General features: G+C 38.1%; 1 protein-coding gene and 1 non-coding gene across 2 annotated transcripts in view; both read left to right on the forward strand.

The window, feature by feature from the left end:
* Positions 1 to 13,025, forward strand: part of VSNL1 (visinin like 1) — a 113,979-nt gene that overhangs the window by 10,919 nt on the left and 90,035 nt on the right. The gene's annotated exons all lie outside the window — the stretch shown is intronic.
* Positions 5,219 to 5,390, forward strand: LOC136165538 (U1 spliceosomal RNA). The gene has a single exon (XR_010662571.1). It is a non-coding gene; the product is annotated as a U1 spliceosomal RNA (small nuclear RNA).

Here is a 13,025-nt window from a genome sequence, read left to right on the forward strand (position 1 = left end):
ATTTCCAAAATACTAATAGTTATTTCCCCTCGAAGAGTCTTGTGGAAACCCTTTTTGATGTAAATAATGTTTCCAACATCCCAGTCTTAAATTCTTTTCAGTGCACATTTTCAGGTTAATAGTAAGTCTGAGTGGTCCTGTTGAGAAGACCCAGCATATGTTTCATTTGCTTAACCTTTTGTTTCCAAACCTTTTTGCACAGTGAAGTTATGTTAAAATGCGCTTGTTAACCATCTCATTGTGGTTCTGAAGAACCCAGTTGGAAAAGAAGGACAAAAGTTGAAGTATATAGTGAAAGATACTTTAGGACAAGGAGCCATGAATTGTGTCTTTTAGGTATCAAAGTTGTGTTTTAGGTATTGTAAGTGTGAAGTCTTGCAAGAGTTGCTTTACTTTTCTGAGTTTTAGTTTTGTCATTTAAAAATAAATATGAGATTTTCTGTCTTCCCTTCTCTGGTTAGGAGTTTATTGTGAGATTGAAATGACTTTGAACATACTTTGTAAACTGGATAGTGCCAAGTAATGGTAAGAGACTGACGATTATTATTCAACTTTAGAATTTTAGTTTATCTTTTATTTTAAAAAGATAAATTAACAATCAGAGTACTGATCTGGTGCACATTATTGCAATGAGATTATATCTACTGAAAGAAGTCCCCTGCCCCCTATCCTCCCCTTCCTCAGTTCCTAGTATAAAATGGCAAAAATATGGTAACTATAACTAGGTTTTCACACAGTAAAATTGAAAAGGTGATTTTAAAATAAAATAAATCTGGAGGCGAAAATAAAATTATTTAAAATTTTAGACACATCAACTTCTGGTTTTTTTCCTCAGGATTTCTCATGTAGTTGAACTCACAGTGTTTCTCAGTGGAGTAAGCATATTCCAATTTTCAGAGACACTCTTGTGGAAAGAGAGGCAACCGTGGCCATGCCCAAGTGTTTGTTCCAGCAGACAGGCTTTGGCAATAAGACTTTTATCCTAATGGAATAAACAGGTCTGTGAGAGTCGCTGGGCCTTGCATCCTTGCATGCAGCATGTGTATGTAGACCTGAACAGTGCAAGGACAGGAGGAAAGGACTGAAGAAACAAAAGAGACCCGTATATGTCTGTGTCCAAAGAGAATCCATTTTGAACAAGGTCTGTGCCTCTCAGTGCAGGTCAGCAGGAGCAACGACTTCCCCTCAGGGACAATGGAAACCATTTCTCATGAGTCTCCACAACCCTGATTATCAAAATCTTACTCTTTCCTCGGAATCCTGCCCTAGTCGTCCTAGCCAGGAGTTCTCTCTCAGGCTTTTTACCACATCTGAACTCATAGTCACTTGAGTATGTGCCAGTTCTCATAGGGAACTGGAAGTTCCTTGAAAGGAAATCTGTCTGATAAATTTTCAGGCCCCCTCTAGAGAGGTGTGCCACTGGAGGGCAGTTGAATAGGAGTGGTAGCATGTCAAGTGTACTTTGCCCCGTTAATAAGTCGTAAAGTGTGGCAATCACCAGTCAGGCACTCTTAAAGAGTCCGAAAACACCTGGGGTTATGAGAAGCAGCATTTGGGCCTCTGACTCACAAGGATGTTGATGGCTAGGTTACACAGTACCTGTAAGAGTGAGACTGCCCATTTCCTATATAACCTCCTTTTCTTGGCCCCTCCCTGGAGCAGCAGAGCAAACAGTGAAAGAGGGAAGCAAGCAGAATAAAGAATTGAGCTGAGAAAGGAGAGACTAGGTTGGATATATAGTGGAAATTTACATTTAAATTAGACAGAGCTGTTTAATACCTACTTTAATACCTACTTTTCTGATACCTGAAAGTTACTTGGAAAGATACAGATCAACCCAATATATCATCCTGGAATGGGAAAGGAAGGCACAGTTAGAGCATATTTGAGGAAGAGATGAGAAAATAAAGCTATGTAACCAACCCATTCGATAAGCTGGTTATAAAAGAAACAATACAAAATGGCATATCGCTCATTCATAAAGCAAGAGGTATAGGCCAGAATTGCTGGTGTAGGCGTTAGAAAGAAGAAATGATGTGAACTGGAGTGACAGAAGAAAATTGTCTGGATCCAGATCACCAATGGTAGAGGAGAAATTGGAAAAGAATCACGTTCTTCCAAAGAGGCACTCAGTAGACAAGTACAGAGCGCTTGTATCATGTGAGCGCTTGGCTCATAACCAAGATCAGATTCATCTGAATATTGGAAGTTATCTCTAAGCTAATTTCAGGAGAGCAAGGAAATGAAAGCAAAGATCATTTATACTTGGTAATAACATTAAATAGTAATGGTGTAAAGAATTTAAAGTGTATAGGACACTGTGTTGGCTATTTACACATTACTTCATTGAATCCACATTACAGGTCTGCAAGGTAAGCTTCATTTTATGACCAAGAAACTGTGTCTCAGAAAGTAATTTTTTCAAGGTCACACATCTACTAAGTAATAAAGGTGTTACTTACACCAAGGACTCTATCTATGTTTTTGTAGATGTTTAGTTGCTAAGTTGTGTCCAAGTCTTTGCGACCTCATGGACTGTAGCCTGCCAGGTTCCTCTGTCCATGGAATTTCCCAGGCAAGAATACTGAAGTGGGTTGCCATTTCCTGCTCCAGGGGATCTTCCTGACCCAGTGATCAAACCCATGTCTCCTTTGGTAGGCAGATTCTTTACTGCTGAGCCCCCAGGAAAGCCTGCCTATCTACATAGGCTTTTTCTTTGCTTTGTTTTTTTAAACTTTTTATTATGGAAAGCATATACATTTGAAGAGAATGATACAATGACTCTTATGTACCCATCACTCAATTTTAACCACTAAGAGTCACTTTGCTTCACTTCTATACCCATACTTCCCCCTCCAATGATTTAGTTGAACAAATTGTGACACTATGTCATTGAATCTATAAATATTCAAATATATATCTATAAGGAATCTTTCAAACGTGTCCACAGTACTGTTATATACCCCCCAAATTATTTAATGTCGCCAAATATCTAGTCAGTGTTCAAAGCTCATAAGTATTATTATAATTTATCTGAACCCGGATGTAGATAAGGTCTACACATCCCAGTTAGCTAGTAGACAGGTGCCACTGCTGCTGCTAAGTCGCATCAGTCGTGTCTGACACTGTGCGACCCTATAGATGGCAACCCACCAGGATCCTTTGTCTCTGGGATTCTCCAGGCAAGAATACTGGAGTGGGTTGCCATTTCCTTCTGCAATGCATGCTCAGTCACTTCAGTCATGTTCAACTCTGTGCAACCCTATGGACAGCAGCCCACCAGGCTCCTCTGTCCATGGGATTACCTAGGCAAGAATACTGGAGTGGGTTGTCATTTTCTTCTCCAGTAGACAGCAGCCTGTTTTATATAAAACATTTATATAAGACATGTTTCTCACTAGAGGAAAGTATGGTATGGATAAAAGAGACATGGCTTCAAAGATGAGCCTAGTTGCTCTGAACAAGTTATCTAACTTTTGAAAAGTAAAAATTATGTTCCTGAGATTAGTTGCAAGGTTTAATAGCATAATGTCTATGAAAGTGCTTAGAACAATCTCTGGCATGTACAAATATTTTAGTGAATTTTAGTTTCCTTTCCTTAAAAAAGTTTAAAAGAAAAAAATAGTATACTAGGCCAAGAAACTTGAGAAAACTTCTTGGTGTGCTTTGGCTACTGACCCTTGTGATCACTTCCGTTTTGCTTCTGGATATAAATTTGACCACAGTTGTCCCATAATGGCTGATGACTAACATCTCTGAATCCTCCTCACTGGCATGTTTCATGTGGTTTCCCACATGAAGAGGAAGGAAATTTGTGAGTTTAAAATGATCTCAAGTTGAAAAAAGTGAAATGTTACAAGCTATTATCATGTCAATTAAAAGGAATAGGAAAAATTAAAATATGATATCATGTTAGCAGAGGTTAACATAACTTTGCATAAGTAGCATAATTAAAAAAAAAAAAACAAATAGGGGCAATTAAAATGATTCAGGTTTGAATTTATTTTTTGTTCTTAGGAACTTGGGCAAGTCACTTCATTCCTCGAGATCCCAGTTTCCTAAGGTATAAAATAGAAATTCTGAATAAGATAATCAAAATAATCTAAAGATCAGACATCAGCAACATGGGAAAATTGGAATAATATTGGGCAATAAAACCAAATTTGAATTCTGACTCTACCATTTAATGGCTGTGTAGCCTTAGGCAAATAATTTAATCTCTCTGAACCTCAGTCTTCTCAGTTGTTAAATGTAAATTATAGCTGTCTCACAAAATTGTTGTGAAAACCAGAGGTTATATGTACATTTTAAATGACTAGCAGAAACCAAGCATTTAACTGACACTCAGTTTTTTAATAATAAAGTAGTATTTGCTGTTCTCAAAGAGTTTTTCATTTAAATTGAGAAAATTAAATGAATTCATAATCAAGAAGCATAGAACTGAGTACAGCTGAAAGGCCGTCTCCTGAATTGGGTACATCTAAGCCCATCTAAAGCCCATTTTTGAAGTTAACAGGTACTTTATCTAGAATACGATGTTTAAATTCTAAACTTTGTATTTATAAAAGCTTGTAGCCCAGTGACAGTAACATAATGTTGTTATAGTGCTTATGCCTGCTTATTTAGAAAATATAAAGTAAGCAGCTTTTTCTGTGTCATGTGAGAACCAGAGGTTGCTGGTGAAGAGTATTCAGATTTTTGTAATAAGTCCATAAGGTTATACATCTGTGAATTGAAACTCATTAGGAGGTGATGTAATGCTGATAGAAGGAAGGCTAAAAATTCATACAGCATTCCAGCTAGTTTATCTGAAATGTAGTTACTGATTTCTATGGTCAATAGCCAAAATCACATTATTTCTCTGAATTTGAATCTAATTTAGACACCACTGATTGTTATCACGGTGGTTGAGTTTGCATCATTATAACAGTGAGAATATTCCAGTTTTGTGGTTGTCTTAGATTAGATATGAGTGCAGAATTTTTCTTTTTTAATTAAGTGAAGACAGAGACTGCTTTTTTCTTTCAAAAGATTTTTTAAATCTAATTTTAAATATTCATTTGACAAAACTCCAAAAACTAGAACTAAAGAGGGCTACTGTCAACATTCCAGATAACTCACCAAACAAATAACCACACTTCAAGCTGCTACTCATATGACAGCTCCTAAATGAGCTTCATTGAAAGCCAGGACTTTGCTCTTTTAAAGTACTTTTTCTATACTTACCTGGCATGAGAGATACCATGATCATGAAGGTGGTTTTCCCAGGGCAAGGCTTATCCATTGCACTCCGGATGTGCTGACCCCTGCGATTTCCCCAAATGTGGGGAACTCGACTGCATAATTTGTGGTAGTGGGGGGAAAAAAAAAATAATAAAGTACTTTTTCTGAGTAAAAAGAATAATACTTGCTCACTGTAGAAAATTTAGAAAGCAAAATCCAGAAAAAATAGAATCAGAAAAGAAAAATCAGAGGAAAGAATAAAAATCACTTACAATCTATCATTTATAGGTTATATTTTCCTCCTTGATAAATAAATTTTTTCTAATTGAGACTACTTGTTTCTTTAAAATTTGTATTCTGCTTTTTTCCCCTTAACACCACCTTTGCAATTAAAACTGCTCACAAATGTAATTTTTTTTAAAGATTTATTTATTTATTTTTGGCTGCGCTGGGTCTTTGTTGCTACCTGCAGGCTTTCTCTAGTTGCAGCAAGTGGGGGCTACTCTCCCCCCAAGTACGGTGCACAGGCTTCTCATTGCAGTGGCTTCTCTTGCTGCAAAGTCTGTGCTCTAGACCCTCACGGGCTTAGTTGCTCTGTAGCATATGGGATTTTCCCGAACCAGAGATCAAATCCGTGTCCTCTACATCGTCAGTCAGATTCTTAACCACTAGACCACTAGGGAAGCCTCACAAATGTAATTTTAAGACATTACACTCCACCATATGCATAGGGAAGATTTGCTTCAATATTCTCTTATTCTTACACTTTTAACTTTTTAAAGACCACTGAAGGGAGCATCTTTGTGCACAAACTTCACTGCCTCTTTAAGAATGGACTGGACAGTGTCCTTGGTATAGATTTCCAGGCATCACTAGCAGAATGAGTAATTTCTTTGAACGTAGACTTTTCTGCTTAGTGACAGAGAATGGGACTCTGGAGAAACAGTAGGCTTGAGGAGTCATAATGTTAAATACTTTGTGGAAAATTCACCTAAACTAGTTTGTGGTTTTTGGAGACTACTTTATGAGCATATAGCTGTATTCCTTTCGGAAGTTCTGAAAAACCTCTTCTGATCAAAACCTTTCTGAAATGTCATTACGTCTGTCACTTTATTTTGGAGCAGGAAATAGGAGAGAGAGCCATTTCTAGGCTAAGATCCCAGAACATTGTTTGATTATCGTTTTTAATAGCATGCTTTGCCTTTAATATCATTATTACCGCTATTACCACTATCATCATCATCCTCTTCATCATCATTTCCAGTAATACCCTTCCTAACCCATCTGGGAATTCCTAGAAAGCAGACACAGGGCCTCAGTAATCCTTGGATCTTTCACAGGGCCATACACCTAAGGGGACATAGTTAGGGGCTTTAAAACAGAATTCACCCTTATATGTTTTAGCTTAAATAAATTTCTGAGTTTTTCTCTTGAAAGCAAGTTTTGTTCGAAGAAACTAAATAGCAGACTGTTAGGCTCCCGGAGAGTGGTGAATAACATTTCCTGCATTCAGAATTTGTTCTGTTCCAGGCCAGCCCTGTGCCCCATTTGACGCTCCCAGGAGCTCTTAATAGGCAGAATTTCTACTCATCCAGCAGACACCTCTTGTGCTTTTACCATATGCCATGGGTCCAGTTTGATTCCAGGGGTACAAAGATCTTTAAGACAAATATCTGTCTTCAAGAAGCTCAAGATCTAAAGCTGTAGTTAAATGAAGTGGGCTATTTGTTAAAGGAGTGTTAAAATGATGATATTTTGATCAAACAGAATACTTGCCTAGAATCTCTACCTTTTAAAACATTGTTGTTATTGTTGTTGTTTAGTCGCTAAGTCATGTCTGACTCTTTGCGACCCCATGGACTGCAGCATGCCAGGTTTCCCTGTCCTTCACTATCTCCTGGAGTTTGCTCAGATTCATGTCCATTGAGTCGGTGATGCTATCTAACCATCTCATCCTCCACCACCCTCTTCTCCTTTTGCCTTCAATCTTTCCCAGCATCAGGATCTTTTCCAATGGGTCAACTCTTTGCATCAGGTAGCCAAAGGATTGGAGCTTCAGCTTCAGCATCAGTCCTTCATATGAATATTCAGGGTTGATTTCCTTTAGGATTGACTGGTTTGATGTCCTTGCAGTCAAAGAGACTCTCAAGAGTTTTCTCCAGCACCACAATTCAAATGCATCATTTCTTTGGCACTCAGCCTTCTTTCGGAGAAGGCAATGGCACCCCACTCCAGTACTCTTGCCTGGAAAATCCCATGGACAGAGGAGCCTGTAGGCTGCAGTCCATGGGGTCGCTAAGAGTCGGACACGACTGAAGCAACTCAGCAGCAGCAGCAGCAGCCTTCTTTATGGTCAAACTCTCACATCCATACATGACTACTGGAAAAACCATTGCTTTGACTGTACAGAACTTTGTTGGCACAGTGATGTCTTTGCTTTTTAATACACTGTCTAGGTTTGTCATAGCTTTCCTTCCAAGGAACAAGTGTCTTTTAATTTCTTGGCTGCAGTCACCATCCACACTGATTTTGAAGCTCAAGAAAATAATATCTGTCACTGCTTCCACTTTTAAAACATAGTGTAGAGTAAACTGGCCAACATAAGAACATACATGGTCTTTTGTGGTTCAAGGTTCATTAATTTGACACTCTTGGTGTAAAAGAAAAACACCTGGATCCTGACTTTTGCTATCATTTTAAGGTTTGTTTTGTCTTGTTATTTTAAGATTGCTGTACCAAATGCAAGTGGTGTGAAAGCTCAACTTTTATGAACCTGTATTTTTATATCAGTTATTATAAGAACTATATTTATTAAAGTGACTAGCCTAATAAAATAAAGTAAATTATAAACTAATGCCAGTTCATCACTTCTTAAATCAGTTAGACCATTAAAAGTGATAGGCAGACATTGGTGGTAGATGGAAAAATCATGTCAGTAGTATTACATAGACCTGAAGTCAAACCCCAGCATTACCACTGGCTAGTTACAGCATGCTGTTTCCTTGCCTGAAAATGGAAAGTCTATCTTGTATCGTCCTCATAAAGATTAAATCAGTTTATGTATGAAGCATACGTAGGACAGAGCTAGGGATAGAAGGAATTTGCAATATCAGATAATTATTGTCATTATTGTTTACAGCAATAATGTGAATAATTAACGTCCCTAGGTTCTTCCAGGACTTATTTGCACAACATAACTTTTAGACTCAACTTCTATGTAATTCACCAGTGTATTCTCAGAACCAAATCCAGTGATTAGCATATACAGCTAGATGCTCAATAAATATGGATTGAATGAATCAAAGAACCCCAAGAGGTCTAAGAGATGCAATAGGGAAGTGGAAATTTCTGGTTATATGGGGAAGATATTTCAGGGGCAAAAGAACCTCACATTCCCCAGGGTTTACTCATCAGCTTTCTTTCCACTTGTCACAGAGTCTTACACGTTATGATGTTCAGATGTTCTGAAACTCCCCGCAGTTAATTCAGCAAGAAGGGGAGAAGAGGAAGAGCTGTTTTCCTGGTGTGCAGTGTTTGCAAACACTTGTGGCACTTACCCTCCCTCTGTGCCAAGGACTGTGTAGATACTTTACTGTTACATATATATTATCTCACGCATTTTCACAATAATTCAATGAAGTAGTATCTGTACTCTAGATGAAGAGAGTAGTACTTACAGGGGTTGATTAACTAACATAGATTCATAAATTTGTAAGTGATGGCTCTTAGACCCAAACAGATCTGTGCTCTTTCCACTTAATTTACCATGTTGCTTTTCTCTTCACTATGTTACTTTTACATGAAGTACCATACCTGTGCTTCATCAGTTCATTCATTCTTTCAACAAATACCTGTTGAAGGCATCTATCATTGCCCTAATACTGAATGCAAAGGTAAACTAAAACAGCCATAATCCTTGCCTTTTGACTTCCCAGGTGGCACAGTGATAAAAGAATCTGCCTACCAATGCAGGAGACGCAGGTTTGATCCTTGGGTCAGGAAATTCCCCCTGGAGAAGGAAATGGCAACTCACTCCAGTATTCTTGCCTGGAAAATTCCATGGACAGAGGAACCTGGCGGGCTGCAGTCCATGGGGTCACAAAGAGTAGGACAGGACTGAGCACACGCACACAAGCATGAAAATCACAAAATAGCCTAAAATTACAAGTAAGATTAAGTATCATGAAAGAAAAATACTTGGTGCTGTAAGAAATGGTAACATGGAGATCTATTTTGAGCTGCTTGAAGTAATAGATTCCAGGGAAATCCACTGAGGTCAAGATTTCCAACTCTCTCCTGGGATTGCTACTGAGGCGTGTTTACCGTGGCTGTGTCTTAAGAAGGAAATGAGTGCTGCATTTCTCTTTGAGAAGAGAGGAATGGGCCTTGCTTCCAGGTTTTAGCATCTCCCACTTTATCCATTACTCACAAGTCCCCCAGTAATAAGGAAAACAGAGCTTTTGATGCCAGTTCATCTCTAAGGGAACCACACTATCTGATGCATAATTCACTGGGACGGTTTCCAGATAACTTGCAAGCACCTGCGTGTCAAGTACTTCTCCCAAACCCTTGGTTGTTTTCCTGTGGGCCTTTAAACACACCCAAATGCCTCTATAGTTCCACTAAGTCAGAAGTGGTTTTCATTGATTCAACAAGTGTTTATTAAGCACTTACAAGGTACTCTGAGGATACAAGACATTGTTCATACCCTCTCAGAACTCACACTCCAGTGATGAAGAGAGATAGTTGATAGTCTGATAAGAACAGTTGTGAGAGAAGCAGTGTGTCCTCTGGGAAAACTTCCGGGATACACAGGACCCAGACCTCCCTATGATGAGAGCTGGAGGTGGGATCACTTTGAGGACACCAAGGCTATGAATTAGGAAGACAGTGGGAAAGAGGAGTAAGGACTCTATTATTGACAGAAGGATCAGGAACCACAGTATAGTTACAATAATGGCAAGAAAATACTTTCAAATGAGTGTGTTTGACATAAAGTGTTAAAGTTTATAGAATCTTAAATAAGATGAGCATGGTGTAATGGAAAGAATTGTGGGTTTTGTAATCAGGCTCTGTCACAAAATATTCCAAATTAGGTGAATCATTTTACCATGAAATATTGATAATGATACCTATGGGGCAGTATTATCATGATAATTAAATTACAGGTATTACCACATAAGTATATATGACATCTAGACTTTAGAGGTAATAGTAGTGATGGTTTCAATGATAAGATCAATAATACTACATGGGGTTAATTTATATTGACATTATCATATGTGTTTATTTTTCTAACGCTCACAACCCATGCTGAAGAACTTTTCATGTTCTGACTGCAAAGAAAACTTAGAAACAGTAGGCGACAGGCCCACAGTCACACAGCCAATAAGCAGCAAGACCAGAAAGTGTGACTTCAGAGCCTTTTCAGAGCCCTTGCTCTCCATAGCTGCCCACAGTAGTCAATACACTGCTGTTATTATCATTATCATTATTTTAAGTTTCAAGTTCTTGAGAATATAACCAGAATTCTATTAAACATCTTGGCTCAGACAATGAAGAATCTGCCTGCAATTCAGGAGACGTTGGTTCAATCCCTGGGTCAGGAGGATCCCCTGGAGAAGGAAATGGCAACCCACTCTAGTATTCTTTTTTTTTCCCCCCCACAGTATTCTCTCTCTGTCTCTCTTTTTTTTTTTTTTCCCTCTCCAGTATTCTTGCCTGGGAAATGTCATGAACAGAGGAGCCTGGCATGCTATAATCCATGGGGTTGCAGAGTCAGACACGACTGAGTGACTTAACACTTTCATAATCTATTATGCTTTCTTTTTTTTTTTTTTTTTTTTTTTTTTTTGAGCAAGAGCTTGCATTCCTATAATTTACTAACAGACCAGTTAGAATTAGATTCAGCTTAAAATGACAGAGAACCCCAAATAACAATAAGTTAAAAGGAGAGTTGATTTCTCAATCATATAAAAGAAATCCAGCAGTTGGCAATGCAAGGTTGATAGGGGAGCTTCACAAAGTTCTCAAGGGCTCAGTCTCCTTCTGCCCTTCACCTCTGCCATCCTTCATAGGTCTCTTCCATCTCTCCATCCACCGTGGCTGCAAGCCTCACATGTGCTTTCTACTAGCAAGAAGGAGAAGGGGGAGATAAAGGGTGCATTCTTTCCTTTTAAGTTCACTTCCCTAAGTCAGACCTGAAAATTGACATATATACCATTGGCCAGAATTCAGTCACATTTAGCAAAACCCCTGCTATAAATTAGGAGTTTTATTATTAAGGAAGAAGGACATGGATTTTGAAGGAAGCTGGAAGCTTCTGCCATGCTAGTAATAATAAAATTTTAGAATAAATATTTTAATTTGATTATTAAAGTGTTTTTTATGTGTAATATTAAAAAATCAGCACACACACAAAAATACATCTAAAATTCTAATCAACAAAATTTTTATTGAAAACATTGGCCCAGGGGTCATAAAATTTTGGTATTTTTGCCTGGGCTTTACTCCTAGCTTTTTGTCTTGGTCAAATCACTTTCTTTTGCTGGGCCTCAGTTCATATGTAGAATAAGTAGGGTTAAACTAGGATATCTCTAAGATCTTTCCATCTCTACCTACTATTATCAAATGTAATAGGTAAATCTCAAGGTCTTACCAGAATATTAAAGTGTTATAGAGCAAAAATCTTGCAATGAGCCACTTTTCTCAGAAATAGATACAGATTTATTACTGTATATTTATACTTTCAGGGCTTCCCTGCTGGCTCAGATGGCAGAGAATCTGCCTGCAGTGCAGGAGACCCAGGTTCAATCCCTGGGTCAGGAAAATCCCCTAGAGAAGGCAATGACAATCTACTCCAGTATTCTCACCAGGAGAATTCCATGGACAGTGGCGCCTGGCAGACTATAGTCCATGGGGTCACAAAGAGTTGACATGACTGAACAACTAACACTTTCATGTTCATTTATACCTTGTCTTCACTCGGAAAAAATTAAAAATTTCTATTGTTCTTTATTTGTGCAAAAGCAATATGGTGACAAAATAAAATAAGCAGAATAAACATCGAGGAAGAGATTAAGCTATCATTTTTTTTTTTTTTTTTTTGCTGAGCTTAAAGTGAAAGTGAGAGTCACTCAGTCGTATCCAACTCTCTGCAACCCCATGAACTATGGGGTTCCATACAGTCCATGGAAGTTTCCAGGCGAGAATACTGTAGTGGGTAGCCTTTCCCTTCTCCAGGGGATCTTCCTAACCCAGGGATCGAACCCAGGTCTCCCACATTTCAGGTGGATTCTTTGCCAGCTGAGCCAAAAGAGAAACCCAAGAATACTGGAGTGGGTAGATTATCCCTTCTCCAGCAAATCTTCCCGACCCAGGAATCAAACCAAGGTCTCCTGCATTGCAGGCGGATTCTTTATCAACTGAGCTATTACGGAAGCCTTGCTGAGTTTATTTAGAGAAAATCCAAAGTTTCAAGTAGAGACAAAAATTAGTAAATATTAGGAGGCTGGATGCAAGATAAATTATGAAAATAAATAGACTTTTCTTTTAGCCTATCAAAAAAGCTTTCAGAAATGAAAATTGGAAAAATATTCTATGTTCAGTAGAATATTCTATGTTCAATAGAATATTCTATGTTCAATAGAATATTCTATGTTCAATAACAACAAATACAAAATATTTAGGATTAAAAATTTTAAGAAAGGCAAATGCTTTGTGGATGTTAACTATCTGAAACAAATCTGTTATCAGTAGATTTTTGAAGTTGCCTCTTCAGGCCTCAGAATTTCTTCTGTGAG

Source organism: Muntiacus reevesi, chromosome 3, assembly GCF_963930625.1.
Source record: "Muntiacus reevesi chromosome 3, mMunRee1.1, whole genome shotgun sequence".
NCBI lineage: Eukaryota > Metazoa > Chordata > Mammalia > Artiodactyla > Cervidae > Muntiacus > Muntiacus reevesi.